The following is a 20,015-nucleotide window of genomic DNA, read 5'->3' on the forward strand; positions in this document are numbered from 1 at the left end:
CTGTCTGGAAATTAGAAGTAAGACTGACTCTTTAGGGTTTTGGGATAATCCTGGGGAAGGGACAATGGTCTTAGGAAAGAGATACTGCACGTCCTGCTTATAAGAACCCAACACTATGTACATAAATAACTGCAAATGGTCTTTTTTCCGTTCCTGAGAAAATGGAGTAAAGCAGGTCAATCAATTATAGCAAGGGTCAATAAACTTTTTCTTTTAAGGACCAGATAGTAAATATTTTGAGCTTGCTAGTCATACGGTTTCTATCTCAACTACTCAACTGTGCTCTTCTAGCATGAAAGCAGCCAGAGAAAATATGCAAATAAATGAATGTGACTGTGTTCAAAAAATTTTATTTATAGACTCTGAAAGATGAATTTCATAAAATTTTCATGTCACAAAATATTTTTCATTTGATTTTTTCCAAACAATTTAAACATCTAAAAACCATCCATAGCTTAAAAAACATACAAAAATAAGGAATTGATCAGCTTTGGCCTGTAAGTCATAGTTTGCCAACCCCTGAGTTCCCCCTAGGAGGTCTCAAAGGGCAGGGGGCTGGAACTAGGGACTGGCCATGTAAGACTCTCTCTATTTTCATACCACCTTTCCACGTGGTTAGCTTAAGCTTCTTAGCAGTGTAGTGGCATTGGGGAAGTTGAGCTTCTTTCATGGTGGCTCCGGGCTCCAGGAGAAAGGAAGCAAAAGCCGACAGACCTTTTAAAAGTTGAGCCTATGACTGAAAGTGCATCACTTTCACCCTGTTCTATGGGTTGAAGCAGACACAGGCAAGCCCAGATTCAAGAGGCCTGCACAAAGGTCTCCTCTTGATTGGAGCAGTGTCAAAGAACATGTTGCTAATTTCATTTTAATTTAATAAGTTGTTAAACAATGTATTCTTTTTAATTTTAATTTTTACTTATTTATTTATTTATTTACTTGAGATGAGGGTCTCGCTCTTCTTACCCAGGCTGGAGGGCAATGGTGCAATCTCAGCTCACTGCAACCTCTGCCTCCCAGGTTCAAGCGATTCTCTTGCCTCAGCCTCCCAAGTAGCTGGGATTACAGGTGCCCACCACCATTCTTGGCTAATTTTTTGTGTGTATTTTTAGTAGAGACAGGTTTCACCATGGTGGCCAGGCTGGTCTCCAACTCCTGACCTCAGGTGATCTGCCTGGCTCAGCCTCCCAAAGTGTTGGGATTACAGGCGTGAGCCACTGCACCCAGCCAACAATGTATTATGCTCTCATTCAAAAAGTCTAAAGGTAGACAAGTCCTACACTGGTTAATTCAGAAGCATAAGGATTCAGGCTCTAAGTCACTTAGTGCTGTCATCACTATTGGGGTCATGAGGTCAAGGGCCAAGAAGTTTGCAGTAGCCGCAAGCATCACTGCCTTACCAGAGGCTCTAAAACTTCAGTGTGTATCAGAATCACCTAAGGGACTTGTTAAAACACAGTATTGGGTTTCACCTGCAGAGCTCATGATTGAATAGGTCTGGTGGGGGGCGAGGGTTAACTGAAGATTTACTTTTTTTCAGTTATCACGGCTAAGATTTATTACAGCAAGAGGATGTAAAGCAAAAAAGGAAAAGGCACATGGAGCAAAGCCTGGAGAAAACCAGGCATAAGCTTCCAAGAGTTCTTTCCCAGTGGCGTCACACAGGATGCATTTAATTTCTCCAGCAATGAGCTGTGACAGCACATGTAAAATGTTATCTACCAGGAAAGCTCATTAGAGACTCGGTGACCGAGATTTTCACTAAGGGCTAGTCACATAGACATCGTCTGCCTAGCATATACCAAAATTTCAGACTCCCAGAAAGAAAGTAGGTGTTCAGCATAAATGGCATTGTTTATACAGTTTAGGCACAGTGGGTCGTTTTGATTAAAGGGTGAAAGCCAAGTTTCTAGATACCAAACAGTGCTAACTTTTCAAGTAGGACCTTCTAAGGACATTAGTCTCAGGCCTGCTATGTTAACTTTTGAGAATTTGCATTTTTAGCGAGTACCCAAGTGGTTCTCAAAGTGGGGACCACACTTTGAGAAGGATTGGTTTAACATAAACTGCCAATCAGGAAGCAGGCAAGTGTGGGACAGGGGATTTTTCACTGCGGCCTTTCACTTTTTATAGGGGAGGGAAATCCTTCTTGAAATCCCCTAGTTTTCTCTTTATGTTTCTTTGTCTAGAACACATTCACATGCCCACCTGAAAGCTAATGATTGGCTTAAACAACAACAATTCATCTCCTGAAGCTGGACAAATGCCAGTCCAAGCAAAGTTAGGTTCATGTCACAGCATCCATAGACAGGGCTTCTATTTCCAAAGCTTGGCCAAGTAAGTCATCTCTCTTCAACCGCACAACCTGTGAGGTAAACAAAAGTAGGGATCTTTCAGCTTTCCAGTGTGAGTTGGTGATCTTTTGAGATGTGGCAAAACATTCTTCCCCTAATTCATTGCTCCATGGAGTCAGCCAACTTTGCTCTACTACTTAGGGTAGAAGGTGAGATCACATTTGAACCTTATGAGCTATTTTATCAGCCTTTCCTTAATACCTTGTCTTACAGGACCTGATTTAATGATAGAGCTCTTTAGGCTTTATCATTCTCCAGAAAATTTTCTGTGAACACACAGGTGCATTTAAGTATTTGATCTCTCCAAATATTAAAATTGGGATGAATCCAGTTCAAGAACCTTAGGTTCCAAATTAATAGAGTAATCAAAAATAATTTATCAAGAATTATCTCGTCCTGTTACTTATCTTTCTTCAACAGGTTTCAAGTTCTTCACTAACATTTTTATTAATACTTTTCAAATCCTAACTCAGTTGAATTACAATGGGACAAGCATGACCAGATAATTTCCTCAAGGCCACAAAAGAAGCAAGAGTCATTAGGTTTTAGGATGTCTATCCAAGAAATATTCTATAGTGAATAAACTATGTATATCATTATTCAAAAAATTTGAAGATCATTTCCCTAGAAAATAGCCATTCCATAAAATAAGAATCAGTATAGACTGAACTTCCTAGTAACAGTATTAAAATCCTAAAAAGGCTGATTCTACTAAATTATCCTGGCTGCCCTTCCAGTCTCATTCTCTTGGTCTTCTTGAACTTGAAGACAAACACTGTCCTTTATCTCTAGTAAACTGGAGTTGGGAAGATACATTTTTTTAAATGTGAAAGATTATTCCATAACTTTCCTCAAAGACAAAGAGATCACAAAGGTAAACCAGAAGAAAGATAATAACTACTCATAGTTTGAAAAATTAGTTCCTGCTGTCCTTTATTATAATAAAACAGGCACAAATTAACCCCAACACTTCTGAAAAAGGGAAAGATTATATGGTTGCAGATTCAGATAAAAGTTTAGAAAACTGGGAAAATGCTTTGATTACTAAAAATGTGTCCCTTTTTAAAAAGGATCTGATTAATTCCTTTAAAACTCTCTAGTTTAGAACGATACGCCACAATGACAAATTTAACAGCTGTCAGCAAGAATAAGATTACATCCTAAGTCTACCTTTCTTTCACCTGAACTTCCAAATATACAACTGAAGGGTGGATTGGTGTTTGCTATTCATTCTCACAATTAAATATTTATTCTGCTAAGTCAAACCACAGGGAAGAAACGTGGACTTCAATTCCTAGGAGGGATTCTTTTAGTACACAGAAACTTTCCTCCCAAGATAGAAATTTGCATCTGCTGAAAAAAGCCTGCATCAATACCCGAGATTCCTAAAGCTATTATTTATTTTTTTTCAGCAAAAGCTGAGATCTTTCTGATGTCATGTCAACACAAAGACCCAAATTTGAAATTAAAATAAACTGGGAGCCTGAGTTCTGGCTGTGACCTAAACAGACTGACAAAGTTAGCATAGCATGCTTACAGGTGCAGTCCCCAAGCTTATTAATTGCAGACATTACTAATCAAGCAAAGAACTCTTTCTGGCTGCCCATAGGACAACCTCACAATTTTTCCCAATACAAGGCTCTAGACATACACTTTCCAATTTGGTAGCCACAAGCCACATGTGGTTATTGAACACTTGAAACGTGGCTAATCTAAGTTGAGCTGTGACATATACTGGGTTTTGAAGACTTTGTTAAAAAAAAGAAAGTAAAATATTTCATTAAAATTTAAAATTGTGATTATATGTTGAGATGATGGTAGTTTAGATATAGTGAGTTAAATATAGTATACTTTAAAAATTAATTGTACTAGTTTCTTTCTATCTTTTTAAAAATGTAGCATGCACAAAATTTAAAATTACATATGTGGCTCACTTTTATGTCTGGCATTTTTATCAGATGGCACTGCTCTAGATAGCCACTGCCAGACAGAATTGGCATACAGGATGAAACCTATTTGCCATGCCAGGTCTGAGCAACAGTGCCTTGCTTTCCCAGTTATGGCGCTAAATAGAGATTTTCCACCTTATTTTTTAAAGAACACTTTGTTAGAACACTTGATTGCAAAGCATTTTTAAAATGCAAAAGTGAAAGATAATATCTCTATAGCAAATAACTTTGTAAATGTGGGGAACAAATCATAGATTTAAAGAATGATAAAAAGGACTATAAAAATCATTTTGCAGACTTCATATTTCATTGATTAAGGAGTTAAGGCCCAGGTAATAAGAAGCTATCCTAAAGTCACACAGAGCTCTTTGAGTACAACCCCACTCCTACTACGTACACCCCACTGCTACCCCAGCGATGCATCATTGTTTTGACACATTCGCATTCCTAATGTTATTTATAGACTGTGACCAGGTGCTTTTGTAACATAATGCACTTTTCTCAACTTTGAGTCAGTGGTCCCTTCCACAGTCCTTATTTAATATCCTGTAGCTCCTTCATTCTCTGAGTCCTTCCCAGAGACCAGAGAGCAATATAGCTTGTCTTTCCACCATCTCTTTACCCTCCTTCCTCCTTCGTAGTAGTGAGAGAATGAAGTTCATGTAAGTGTTTCCCTAAAAGTCTCAGAGCATAAACCACTACTTCCAAAGGTTTATTTTCCAAATACACATTTTCCTGCAAGTTAACCATTTAAAACAAAAGTGGAAATACACATCTCATTTCTTGACTTTCTTCTCTTCTATCAAGATGATTTCAACCCATGAAAATTAAAGACCAAGGACAGTGTTTTCACTGGTTCCCTTGGCAACACTCCATCACAAACTTTCTTCTAATACAAACTTCTTTCTATTAAAGGGACTGTGTGTCCATTTATATATATATATATATATGTATATGTATATGTATATATAGATATATAACTTTTTACAGTAACATTTTAAACAGGTTAGGACAAATTTGGGGATCAGTCTTTTTTTTCTTTTTTTTTTTCCCCACTAGTTTCATGCCATTCATTTTATCAGGACCTGGAGACCTGAGGATCTGTATTCCTTAGAGGAATAAAGACGTTTTTCTCACCTTGTTTCCCCTTGAACTAATTATCTAGGAGAGTCCCCTTCTGTGGCAAGGAAGGGGAGGCACAATAGATTTGGCAGGAGACACTTGTGACACTATCAGATGGGGCTCAGAAATGGAGTTAGGAGTAAGGGGCAAATTTTTTTAAAGGAACAAAGCTTGGGTATTTTTTAAGATGCTGATTTAGTGGGTTATTGAAAATGCTGCCCACATAGCCTTTTAACCCTCAAAGATATCAGATAACTTTTTTCTTGCAGTGAGATGAAGTGGCTGTCATTATCTCCGAAGGTCTGTATCATATTGGAATCTGTCAGTGCAGGTCAGGGAGTCCGCGGTGCTCTGGGCCCAGCTCGGGGACTGAATTACATTTCCCCAGCACAATGGCCACAGAATGGGTGGGTGCTTTGTCATTTAAACTGCATAAAGAGGCAGAAATTGATTTTTATTGTGGATCTTCATATCTAATAAAGCTCCAAGGGGCTCTTTTCTTCTCCGATTGAATAGCCATTGAATGCTTTCAATCTAGTTCTGTGTTTCATGCCTAAACTGAATAGCAGGAAGGCAGAAAATAGATGGGGGAAAAGAGGCCAAGTCACTTTCCAGATTGAAAAGGATATGGCAGAGAAATAAATAAAAAAATAAAATAAAATAAGACTATTTGGAAAAGCATTTAAGTGGAAAGGGGAACTTTCTTGATGCTCTGGGGGGAAAATTGCTTTTTGAGGTGTGTGTACGTGTGTGTGTGTGTGTGTGTGCACGCACACGTGCAAATCCACTTGTAGGTATGTGTGGGCAATCAGAGTAGTTTATGTGCAAGTATAAAAATCTATTTATGGTCAACTGACCAGAGCTAAAGTACGAACCACAAACTTACCTCTGAAAGCCTACTCTGCCTGTCATCAGCACACCCAGCCCAAAGAAACAGCCGGAACAGGCTCCAAGTGCAGAGGCTCCAGAGTGCGTAGGGTAGGTGAAGGGGGGCAATTGCTATTGTCCCTTCTGTGGAGGCTCAGGAAGATTCTTGTCCAATGCATGAAGAAGTCAGGAAATCCCTCCATTTAATAATCTAGAAGATATTCAAAATTCTTGTAGACATCTCCACCTGCTAAATCTTGATTCCCTCCCTTAATGGGTCTTCCTAGGACATAGAGTTATTAAGGGTTCTTTGAATTTTAATCCCAGCCAATCTCCTAAAAGCAGTCACATCCAATGAGTCACCAAATCCCTAGATTCTACCTCCTTGATAGCCTTGGAACCTGCTCCAGCCCCACCTCAGTTTTTGCCATCACAGATACTCTCCTTTTCCCCTCATTCCATGGTAAGTAAGCTCTTAACTGCTGCCTTCCTTCTGCCTCACCCAACTCTAGTCCATCCTTCTTACAGCTATCAGAAAAAGGCTTTCTAAAACAGAACCCCAGTCAGGTGCCTCCTGTAGTTGCTGACATTCCAAGAGGTTTAGGATTTATTTCCCTGGCATAATGTTTTCCTGTTTTACCTATTTTCACGTCATGACCCAACACACACACACAAACACACACACGCACACATACACACACACGCACACACATGCACACATACACACCACCTAGCAAGTGAAACAATATATTCATGTAATACTTCTTCTTCCTATGTGGAATATTTTCTGATGTTTTCCATTCTATTCCATATTTTCCTTTACAATGTTAGTCGTGACTGTCTAAATCAGGGTTTCTTAACACAGGGTCAATGGGCACTTAAACAAGGACTGTGACTGTATTTCAGAGGGTTCACAATTTTTAATGGAAAATTTTACATCTTCATTTTTACTAGCTGAAACTGAAATTTAATGTTCCCTTCTATTATTAATGTAGGGAACAAACTGTAGTAGTATTAGCAGTACCTGTTACTTTATCACCAGTAGAACTCACATATATATTTAGCTCATTGAAGATATCTTGAAATATTGTTTATGTTCCTTATTACCTTAAAAATATTTCCAGGGAATTTTTCTCTCCTCTCTTTACTTATTATGCTTCTCCTAGGCCTTGCCCTTTCTCATCCTCAATATTCTGTATATTTATGGACTGTGACACACCAGTAAGTACACTAAAACCTGAACACAAACACATAATGAAGCTCACCCACATAAGTAGTTGATGTAGTTGTGTGCACATTACCATATACATGCACTCATATTTTCAAACTCACACATATATACTCTTCCACACACCTAATTACAATTGTACACACACATAAACATACCTATACCTGTGCATGTACATGATTTCCCAGTTTTGCTTCTGAGAAAGAATTGTCAACTCGTTCTCCTCTCTCCAATATGCTCCAGAGATGTGGGGCCTTCCCAAAGTCATTTCTCCTTTAAGAACCTGCTGGGAGCCACAGCCTGGATGCACCAGCACCCCAATGGTCATGAATAATGAATGATACAGAGAGATATATGACAGGGTCAGAGGTAAGGAGTTTTTATTCCAACCAGCCATATCAGTTGAACCAGCCCTCATTTTTAATACTTGACTCTAATTTATTATAACTTTAATGTTGTAAACAATTTTGCAAATAACCTTAAATTTGCGGGAACAAGAAGGGGTGAAAATACACACAAAACACTAACAGTCATTAACTCTTTTGAAACTTAGAGTATTCTGAGAGTCTAATGAAAGTTATCAACCATCTCATCAGCAAAAAACACATCCTCTTAGTAACATGAAATTTTGTATAGAATTTCGAGGTGTTCTGGACTTCCTAAAGCTATGCCTGAATTCCAGGAAATTATTCCCCACAATTATATCAAGGAGATTTGTGGATTTAACATTTATGATTTGGACAAGTTAGTGTCCCCAAAATTCCATGGTTTTGTCCAAATTTGAGATACAGGTTCTGTAACAGTGAACCCTGTTCTGTATGAAGGTGGCAGCGGCCAGTCACCAAGCCCATGAGCGCAGCTGCTGCCCACAAATCGCAGTCCACAGTCTGGCTCTACTCCAAGTCCAGGCCATGATAACCCTAAAGAAGTGATTTTTTTTTTTTCTCGTGAAAATGGCTCTGAAAACAGAGCCAACTGCTAGAGCTGGTGATGGAAATCGAGAGATGGGAGAAAGTGATGGCTCCTAACTGAAACTTGGCAGTTTGAGCCAAGAGAAATATGTGTGCTCTTATGGTTGGTATTGCTAATTCCCAAAGAGCTCAGATTCTCAGCCAGGTACATGCCTAGACTTGTAGGAATTACAAAAACAGATGTTGACAGGAGCCAGACAAGTACCATAAATGAGGGAAGCATGGTAAGAGGCATGTAGACTTAGTGGTCTATTATTTCCTTGAGAGAAACATGGGAACAGAAAGAGTTCATTTCTTTCTATAAGGTGAACAACAGCACTAGGAGAGCATTCAGTGACATTGACACTCACCTCAGTGATGAGTGGAAAGCAGGGAGTGGTGTGACCAGACTGTGCAAAGTGTGTGCACACCACCTGATCCAACAAGAAGCTGCCTCTGCCCTTTCGAAGATTGCTACCCAGTGGGAACGCAGCTCGGGGTTACCACAGCTCTCAAATTTTTCAGGAGCAGTAAATCTGGGTTGTTATGTGAAGCGTATTCTTTTCCCCACAACGTTGTCTGAGCTAACTCTGCGCTAACAAACAAAACATGTATGTGAGGTGGGTCCCGCTTGTGGATGGCTATGAATAGCTGTTTCTCTGCACCCTGCCCACCTCCCACACCAGTCCTCAGTGAAGAGAGAAGCTCCAGGGGGCACTTCCAGAGAAGGAGGAGATGGGCACAACTAAATTTAAAGCAAAGTGGAAATGAAAGTGGAGAAGTTTACACAGAAAGCATGTTTGGAAAGTGATGAGTTCTCAAAGATGAGTGCTACCCAAATGCCCTCACAGGGATTCAGAGGAGCAAGGCTTCTTTGCCTTCCAATTGGCACTGCCTTGGCACAAACAGCAACCCAGCTTCTAGAAATAAGAAAAGAGGTAGCTACTTGAGGCATTTCCTGGAGCTGCAGGCTGTTTGAGAATAGTCTAACCATGGCTGTCTCCTTCAGGGTTTCACAGATTCATCAGGTATGTGATGCTCCTTCTGGCTGAGTTCTATGTACAGAGCTGATGCATGAGGATAGCTTATCCTCCCTGCCTTGCCTCAGAAACACTTGTCTGCATAGATAATGCTGCTGTCCCTTTAGGTGGGAGGGAGGACCTGGGTCAGCATAACTGTGTCTGAGTTCAGCATACACTACACTCATCCCAACAAACTCAGCATTACCCTCCGCCAACACTGTTTCAGGTCATCTTTCTGATTTGGATTAGTCTGTTTACATAAAAATTGAAAATATTATCCTAATTGAGCCATTCTCTTCTGCTCTCTTTCCTTCTCTTCCTTGAGTTTTCTAGTAGTGGCTTTATCATTAGAACTCTTAACTTCTCTCAACTCTTTCTTCAAGGGTGCAGGGAATTTGAAACATACTTTACTTCATCTGTGTGTATTTTTAAAACTATATATTGTAATGTAAGTAATAGAAGTTAAAGATAATTGCAAACTATTCTTGATTTTACTAGTGTTTTATTAACAAACCTGCCTTAATCCAGGATTAAAATTGAGTGAGATTAGAGGATTTTTCTCACTTGCAGCTTGGAGCAAGAGATTCTATGTAATAAACGTGCCTCTTTGCTTAACATGAAGCCATCCTATTATATTTCTGGCAGCACTGGGTGAGATCGACCCACATGTGCCCCGCAATGCACGTGTACAGTGATAGGCAAGGGGTACCCAGCACAGTTAAAGGTCTAGGCCTCCCTGTTCCCCTCAAGGTGTCAGGATGAAGGCCTCATTCTCTTTGCTTCTGTGCTTTGAGTTGCCTTTCCATAACATAGGACCTTTCTTCTGAATCTATTATTTTATTTCAACATTATATCACAGAACATGCTATTTCAACAAAACAGGCAGTGACTGGAGGAAAAAGCACCTTCTGCTTGGTGCTGCTGGTTTGTTCTACTGATTAGAGCATCACTGAAAAGGGGAAGGTTGCAGGGCCTCCATTCTTATGGGGACCAGTCCACAGTTTCCTTCTGCTCCATGGTCTGTGGCCGTACCTGTAGTCCAGACCAGTTGCTGCTGTGAAAATTTCACCATCTGAAGGATGACAGAGACTCAGGGGGCCTCTCCTGTGGGCAGTGGGCAGCAGTGTCATATCCATACACAAAGGATGTTATTTTATCAATTGAAAATGACCATTAGAGGGAAAATGCCATGCCAATCAGAGGTGACTGAAGACAAAGCAGGGCTAGGTCACCCCACAACCCAATGACTAGGCACCTAGTCACTTTCCTGGCCCCAACCCAATCTAAACCTTCCTGGGAAGATACATCCTTTTCTTGTGTTCATTTCAAGCACACATACAACTTCCCTTGTCACTTTTGATTCTGTGTTTCCTGTTGCAATGTCACTAATTATTGGTGGATGAATGGTGTGTATGCATTACCTGTGCATAGGTGTATGCAATGTTTATGTCTGTGTGTACCTGAATTCATTCTCCTCACTCCTACTTTCACCCCAAAACCTATTCATCCAGACCTAAGTCTTATGTCCAGGAATGAGTATACCATCCAGTAGTTTACCTAAGTAGTCACACTGGCTGTCACTTTCTCTACTCCTTTCTGTCCTCAGTCTTCCATATACAATTAATCTCAAAATGCTATCAATTTTACCATAAAAATGTCTTTCCACTACCCCCTCCCTTCCATTCTCCCTCCCACTGTTCCAGTTCAGACCACAGCCATCTCTCTCCTAGATATCTCCAGTGGCTTCCAGTTGGACTCTCTGCTTCTGAAATGCCTGCCTGCCACCTCTTACCCATTTTCACTACTGCAGCCTCATTGATCCACTGAACACAAACCTGATCTTTCTACTCCATTACTCAAAAGTCTTCCATGGCTTCCACTCCCCTGAGAAGAGTGTCTAAGCTCCTCAGCCTAAAACATAAGAACCATCAAGATCTGGCCCTGGCCTCCACACTGGCCTCAGCTCCTGCCTCCCATTACCAAGCATTCCACTCTCAGCCACATCATCTACTCACCATTCGCAGAACATACTGAGATCTGTCAAGCCTCCATATGCTTACCTAGAATGCCTTCTCCCATCTTGTCCACATAGAAGCTTTCTAATCCTCTTTGGAGACCTGTCTCCAAGTGCCGACTTTGCTTCCCACTCAGAAAAAGCCAGCCAGACATACCTCTAGGAGGCAGAGGCATTGGTCATAGCACTTGCTTGCCTGTCTAGCTTGCTCAACTGAAGGACCAGAACTCATTCAGCTTTGTATTTCCAAGGACCACCAGCACACAGGGAGGTCCCATTCATTGATGCTGCAATTAGGTGTTGAGTATCTACCATGTGCTAGCAGTAGCAAGTAAAAGGAAATTTGGTTGCCATTACAGTGCTAAGTCATGAATAAATTCTTGCATCTGTGTGCTGTCTGTGTAGTGAGCAAGAGTTAAACTGTAAAGAAAAGAGAAGTACTAATCAGCAGGAAAGAAAATAAAGTTTCCATTCCCCAACCCCCAGATTTTCTACTTGTAATTTAGTGGATGAACTACTTAATAAAGATTTTTTTTTCATTTTTAACAAGGTGATTCAGCATATAGATTATTAATAATAATGATGATAATAATAACAACTAACATTTTTGGAGTGCTTGCTATGTTCTAGGCCCCATTCTAAGAACTTTACATGTATCAACCCATTTTTTTCACACAACAATCTTATAAAAGAGGTATTATGATAATTTATTATTATTATTATCCTCACTTTAGAAAAAAAGAAACTAAGACATTTAAATGTTAAGCAACCTGATCACAGTCCTACAGTTAGTAAATATTGGAGCTGGCGTGTGCCCAAGCAATGTAATTCCACAGCCTACATTATGTTGTTTGCTTACTGCAGATGGGTGTCCCTTAACACATTCAATATTGAGAAGATGTGGACTATGATGTATCTAAGTCCATGTAACAAGGAGCTACCTGAATTTTAAAATAATGTGGAAGAAAAGTGATAAGTATATATAAAAATCTAGGGATGGAAAACAAATCAGTGGTTGAGTGGGGGAGAGGGAAGGGCTGATTACAAAGGGCCACACAAAGGCATATAGGCTCCTTAGGGTCGTGGGGTCGGGGAGGCATTTGTCAAAACTCACAGAACTGTACACGATATAGTATGAACTTTACTGTATGCTAATTTAAAAAACACTAAAGCAGAAAGTTAAGGGATCCCAGGGTGGAATGCAGACTGAGACAAATGAATCTAACTGTAGTATCAATGTATGACATAACTTCACTGAAAAGAGGAGAGTAAAAAGGAGCTGACCTAAGTAGCTTTGGAAAGTGGTGTGTGAGCTGGTATACTAAGGCCAGAGACAAAGGAATTATGTATAAACACTACTATTCCAGTTGATAAATTTATTTCTCAGCAGCATATAGGTTAGCAATCCTGAAACTTAGTATATGCTGGGTTGAACAAAATAAATACATTGTAGAGGCCGGGCGCGGTGGCTCAAGCCTGTAATCCCAGCACTTTGGGAGGCCGAGACGGGCGGATCACGAAGTCAGGAGATCGAGACCAGCCTGACTAACATGGTGAAACCCCGTCTCTACTAAAAAAATACAAAAAACTAGCGGGGCGAGGTAGTGGGCGCCTGTAGTACCAGCTACTCGGGAGGCTGAGGCAGGAGAATGGCAGAGCTTGCAGTGAGCTGAGATCCGGCCACTGCGCTCCAGCCTGGGTGACAGAGTGAGACTCCATCTCAAAAAATAATAATAATAATAAAATAAATAAACACATTGTAGATAATAGGAGCCAATTTACTATCATAGAAAGGAATTACAAATAAGCAAGAGTGGAAGACTACAATAAATCCTGTGGATTAGAGTCAGAGATGGACTCTGGACCATCTCTCCTGTAGGTTAGAATCAGAGATGTGAGTGTGAACTCCTGGCTGTTTTAAGAGTGAGAGAGGTATAGATTTATATATTATACGTGGGTTATTTACTAGCTCTGTTCACTGAGTAGAACCAGAAGCACTGATGCCCCACTAGCAAGAGGCACACCACTGCCCAGATTTTGATTTCTAAATGTTATTCTCTATCCCTTTTGTCTGGAGATACAGTCTCACTCTGTCATCCAAGCTGGAGTGCAGTGGCATGATCACAGCTCACTGCGGCCTTGTCCTTCTGGGCTCAAGCAATCTTCCCACCTCAGCCTTCTCAGTAGCAGGACTATAGGTGCCTACCTCCATGCCCAGCTTATTATTATCATTATTTTTTTAGAGATGGGGCCTCCCTCTATTGTCCAGTCTGATCACGACGAACTCTTGGGCTCTGGTAATCCTCCTGCCTGCCTCGGCCTCTCAAAGTCCTGGGATTATGGGCATAAACCACCACACCCAGCCTCTAAATACCATTCTTTAGTGAAAGGAACCAGGGCTCTTTGGAGAAATGCCTGATTCTATGGTTGAGGGAGGGAAACTCCAAGATCAGCCTGGAGCATTTCATTGAGTCAGAAACCAAGAAAGCAATCAAAGGAAGAAAAAAAAATCAAAGGATGGGGCCAAGTCAAAAGGACTACGGAACCAATTAAAAAGAGCTTCCAAAGGCCAAAGATGGAACAATTTGAGTTAGAAAATTAATTACAATAGTATTGAATTATAACCCCCATAATAAAGTAAATATCCATGAGTCCATATTGATATAAACAAATGATCGAATAAATAAACGAGAGACTAAGGGATATACATTTTCCTTACAGAAGAATTCCAAGTAACACATGTAGAAAGTCCCCTCTCCAGGAGGTAGAATTTCCTTCTTGTAAAGTGTGAGACTAACGTTAATGACCTGTGTCCAAATCATAGATTATGGAAATGGAAAAATAACAGCTTTACTTTGGAGAAATCTGGAAGACCACAAACACTACCTTAACCAAGTGATCAGTTTTAGCATGTCACATACCCCTGATATGGTGCAATAAGAGGGGCACCTTATCTCTGTGATGCACTTTTCAAAAACTGCAACCCCAGTCTAATAACAAGAAAACATAAGATAGACCCCAATCGAGGGACACTCTGCAGAATATCTGACCAATATTCTTCGAAACTGTTAGAGTCACAGCAAACACCAAAATACTGAGAAACTTGTCACAGATAAGAGAAAACTAAAGAGACATGCCAACTAAATCCAGGTGATATCCTGGATTGAATCTTAAAACAGACAAAAAGACATGCGTAGAAAAATTGGTGAAATCTGAATAAAGTCTTTAGCCAGTAGTATTGTACCAATGTTAATTTCTTAATTTTGATAAATTTCCTGTGGTTATGTAAGATGTTCATTTTAAGGGAAACTGAGTGAATGGTATATTGGAACCTCCGTGCTGTCTTTGCAACTCTTTACCAATCTAAACTTATCCCAAAATGAGAAGTAAAAAAAAAAAAAAAAAAAAAAACTATCTCTAATTGTTATTGCTGCAGATATATACATATATTGTTTTTATTTTAAAAGCATGTAAAAATATTACCTACTCAAAAAATAAAATTAAAAAGTAAATAAGTACTGCATTCATGACAATATGCTTTTAAAAGTGGCAGGGTTATAAATGTGCTGTCTTTCTCATGCTCCTTTTAATGCATTGTTTTAAATTTCCATAATAATTCATATTTAATCCAAGAAAATGTCAAATTGGGTTTTGGACAAATGTTAAGGAAGTTTATCTATTTCTCTTTTCTGGTCTTGAGTATTGAATGCCAATTTGGGCTAGATTCAGAAATAATAGAAATGAATCCTCTCTAATTGAAAATCATTTACAATGCCTGAATTAGGCCCCTTCCCCTGGGCTTAACTATGCCTAAGTGCTTCTACTTGGGCAGAGGAAAGAATAGAGACAGCAAACAAATGCCTCAGGTAAACTTGCCACACAAAAACTTTCAGAGAAGACGCCTGTTTCCATTGTGAAAGGTTGGTTGGAGAACTAATTTGGATATCTGCTTCTTTCCAGATTTGTTTCATGCCCATTTCAGCTAAAACATACAAATCACTGATGGCAGATAGAGACGTGAGCTGCTCTGCCATAATAGGTAATTCTAAGTATACAGTCAGGTGTTTTGTGGCTGTCACTTAAGCAGTGCCTGACAAACACCACTGCCAATGAAGCCTGACACAAATATATGAGGCAACTACTGCCCATCTCTTGTGCCAAAGCATCAAGCAAAACACATGGTCTGCAACAGGGCAGCCTTAAGCAAATTCATGTTTAGGAGTTTTTGAAATAACATTTTGTTTATGAGGCAAGGAGTTTATTTTTCAGTTATGTTTATAGAGAAAAACTGTGGCAATCAAACATGGGGGTGGCTCTCAGCCACCATAAACAGAGTCCACGGGCCTCAGTTCAACCCCACAGCCATGGCTTCTCTATTCTTGAATTAGGGAATGAGATCTTGAGTCTGAATGCCATTGTTCCTTGCAAATTCTTGGTTAAGCCATAGGCAGAAAACATACATCTCTTAGGATGAATCTCCCTAAGCCAGGCCTCCCCTGTGTGGATGACCCAGTGAAGGCTAAGGAGAACAGCTCTGAGGCACAAAGGTCCAAACCATGGGCACTTTTCTCTACTTCTCTGGCTTCCCAGGGAGGAGAAGAGGACACAAGGCTGACAGTAGCCTTCTGAGTGGTCTCCCTGCTCATATCATCACCCCCTACAATTTCTTCTCAGAACAGCGAAATGATCTTTTTAAAAGTGTAAATTAAGTCATGCTGCTCCTTTGTTAAAAAACCCACCAATTACATTCACAGTCCTTATTGTAGCCTTCAAGGCTCCCCTAAGCTGGCTCCTCCCTGCCCTCAGCAGCAGCCACCCTCCCCTCCCTCACTACACTTCAGCCTGCTGGCCTTCTAACATGTGAAGCCCATTCCCACCTCAGGACCTTTGCACGTGCTTTTCCTTCTTCCCAAAATGTTCTTCTAGATCTTTTTGTATCTCTTTTTCTTCACTTTAATTATTAGCTGAAACGCCACGTCTCAGAGAGGTCTTTCCTGAATACCTTATCTAAAAACGTTTCCTCTACCCATTGCCTCCACCCCTCTTTACTCTTCCTTTAATTTTCCACAGCACTTAATTCAGCATAAAATTGTACTCTATGTTTATTCCCAGGTTTGTTAGCTACCTGCCCCACTAGTATGAAGACTTTTTTTACAGTATCCACATTGCCTAGAATAGTGCCATGGCCATCATCCAGGCTATTCACGAACACTCCAACTCACATCCTTCCAGATACATTTGGTCATCTCATTTGCTTTTGTCAATGAGATGTACGTAGCAGTGACATACGTCATTTCTAAATGGAACGTTAAGAGATAGTGCATGATTCATTATGTTCCCTTCCCCTGGTGGCATGTTCCTGTCCCTGCATCTCAGGGAAGCACACATCGAGGTGAAACTTGAGCAAATGACCTGACACCTCATATTGAAAATTTATCACAGAAAAATAATTTTTTTCTATTTTATACCCCTAAGCTCTGGAGAGGAGGTATTGTTTGTTACTTTGGTATAATCTAACCTGCCCTAACATAGTGACTAAGCGAGTAAATGAATGAATGAACACATTCAATAGGCAGATGATCTCGGCACATCTCTCAGACAAAAGCAACCAGAGGCCAATTCAGATTTGCTTACAGTCGATAGCATAAGACCAGGGCCAAACCCAAAATGGAGGCTGTCAAGTAAAGTAAAGCCTTGCTGACTGTGTTAAAGCTCCAGCCTTGCTCCAAAGCCAGGGGTCACACAGAGGATGCTTCTTCTCAGTAAGCTATTCGCTTGGAAACATATTATAGATCTCTCAAGAAAGCTGCGGTAGAGGGGGATCTCTCACGCAGGATCCTGGGTGGGGCAATGTGAGAAAGGAAGCCAGGAACCTTCTGGTACATCTCATTAATTACCGTCCTTTTAATGAGTTTAAAAGCACAGTACTGGCCATCTTCTGGGCTTGGGCTCACTCCTCTACTGCTTCCTAGCTCTGTGACCTTGGGCATTTTCTCAACCAATCTGAGCTTCAGTTTTCTTCTATAAAATGTGAACAATAATACCCTCCATCTCACAAGGCAGGGAGAATTAATTAACAAAGGGCTTTGTGGCACTTAACTTGATGTCTGACACAAAGTACGTGCTCAATAAATGCTAGCTACTAATATGAGTATTTTCCTAAACTCCAGAAACCTCTCAGGTAGGATCTACAGGACAAGTCTGAGAGAGGAGAATCCATTGTCTCAGAACATACCATAGTGAAACGAATGAAGGCATATCTCCTAAAACAACCAAAATGGTTAAAATAATTTGAATTCAAGTAGAAACACAGAGGACACACAGAGAAAGCCAAGCCATAGACACACTACATGATTCGGCACGTCATTAAGGAACAACCGCATTGTTCATACTTGTTGCTTTTAGTGTTATCATATTTTTGCACAGAACTTTTAATCTCAGAAATTAAATGACTACTCTAGAAGGTTACAGGACTTCTTACCTTCCCTCCCCCGGTTACATTTCCTTCTGAGACATTTAAAAACTTTTCAGCCAAAAAAAAAAAAAAATGCTGTGAAAGGTTAGGTTTAATTATATGATACATTGAAATTAAAATGAAATTTTAAATTATCATGCAGTTCAGGATGATGTAGAATGAGTGATAATAAATAAAGGTTAAAAGGAAGATGGCAGATCCTTTCTCATGGTTTGTATTTTTTCCCCTCTCTGTTGTTTATAAAAACCTCAGAAGATTAAAAATAGTATTTCTTTCCCTATTGATTTTTTCTTTACCCATTTGGCCAATATTAATTTATTTCCTGTGTTTCTAATGGAGCAGATATTAATATAGCTTTATGTATTTATTTATTTTTATTCCATGGACATTGCCATTACTGATGACAGCCTAAGCCTGAGGACAGCAGCCAGACAGCTCCAGAGGTGACAGGGTATTCTTGTGGCCAATAGTGCAGGATTCTATTTCCACCAGTCTCTTCCCATTGTCTGCATGGAGAAACCTTGAGAGAGGTCTATGCCACCAAAAATTCAAGGGGCTTCTAGGTCACTGCACTTTCCCGTGAAGGCTGTTCCAGATCCAGTCTTATGAGGGCACCGCTCATTTGGTGTCCTCTACTTGGAATTCCTCTCCCCCCTTCACTTCCCTTTCTTTAGGTCCCAGCTCAGATCCTGTCTTTTGAGATGAAGATTGCCATAATCCCTTTTTCATGTGGAACACAAACCTCCCAGCAAAATAGGTTGCTAATGTATTCAACGCACCTTTGGTAAGCCAGATCATGGGCCACACGCTGGAGATTCAACAGTGAATAAGACCTAGCTCCTGCTTCTGAGAATATCCAGTCCAGTTGTGGAGACACACAACCATGGTGCGGCAGTGCATGCTCCCCTGTGGGAGAATAGAGGAGGAGTCCAATCTGCCAGGGTACCTATCCTAGGCGGGGGTCAGGGAAACCTTCAAGGAGATGACATCCGAGCTGAATCTCTAGATGTGCTGCCTTCTAAGGAAATAACAGAGTGAAAAGAGGAAGTTAGGAAACAGAGTTCAAGCTGGTCATGCCAGGACCGAAACAGAGGTTCCTAGATATGCTTGCCCAGTCTTGTCCCACTTCATCCCTAGCTTTCTTATATTGCAGACATTGCCTGTTAGTTAAAACATGCTTTGGGGTTTATTAGTTATGCTGTTTGATAATTTGCATATAATTCAATAGAATCTTCTGGAGTCAATGCCAAAATTCAGAGGAACTCCCTAGTGGGGATTTCCAGCATGTGGCAGAGAAAATTTGAAGGTATTTCTCACATTTCCTGTGGCTGCCATCTACTTGCATACTGCCCTCAACTCACCGCCATTAGGGCACTGGGGCTCTCCAGATAGGCTAAGACTCTATCTGTTCACACAGACATGAGAAGAATCCTACTCCTCACCCCATAGCATCAGCTCTCTCCACAGAGATGGAGTTGGCCGGGGGCTGACTCTCCATCTCTAAGAGAGGACTCCTGCTTTTTTTCTTGCTTTCCTCTCCTACCACCCTTTTCTTGTAGAACCTTCTGCCAAAATCTGGGGGCAAATTTTCTCCTCAAAGGGCCTCTCCGGCTGGGTGAGATGGCTCAAACCTGTAATTCCAGCACTTTGGGAGGCCGAGGTGAGTGGATCATTTGAGGCCAGGAGTTCAAGACCAGCCTGACCAACATGGTGAAACCCCATCTACTAAAATACAAAAATTAGCCAGGCGTGGTGGTGGGTGCCTGTAATCCCAGCTACTGGGGAGGCTGAGGCAGAAGAATTGCTTGAACCCAGGAGGCAGAGGTTGCATGAGCCAAGATTGCACCACTGCACTCCAGCCTGGGCGACAGAGTGAGACTCCATCTCAAAAAAAAAAAAAAAAAAAAAAAAAAAGAAGTCCTCTCCACCAGCTCGCCAAGACCTCATCAAAGACATCTGTATCAGTTCAGGAAATGTTGGCTCCTTTAACAGTCCAAGGAAAAAGAACAATGGCTCACACATGTTAGAAGTTTCTTT

This window comes from Colobus angolensis, unplaced genomic scaffold, assembly GCF_000951035.1.
Source record: "Colobus angolensis palliatus isolate OR3802 unplaced genomic scaffold, Cang.pa_1.0 Scaffold46, whole genome shotgun sequence".
In the NCBI taxonomy this organism is placed as follows: domain Eukaryota; kingdom Metazoa; phylum Chordata; class Mammalia; order Primates; family Cercopithecidae; genus Colobus; species Colobus angolensis.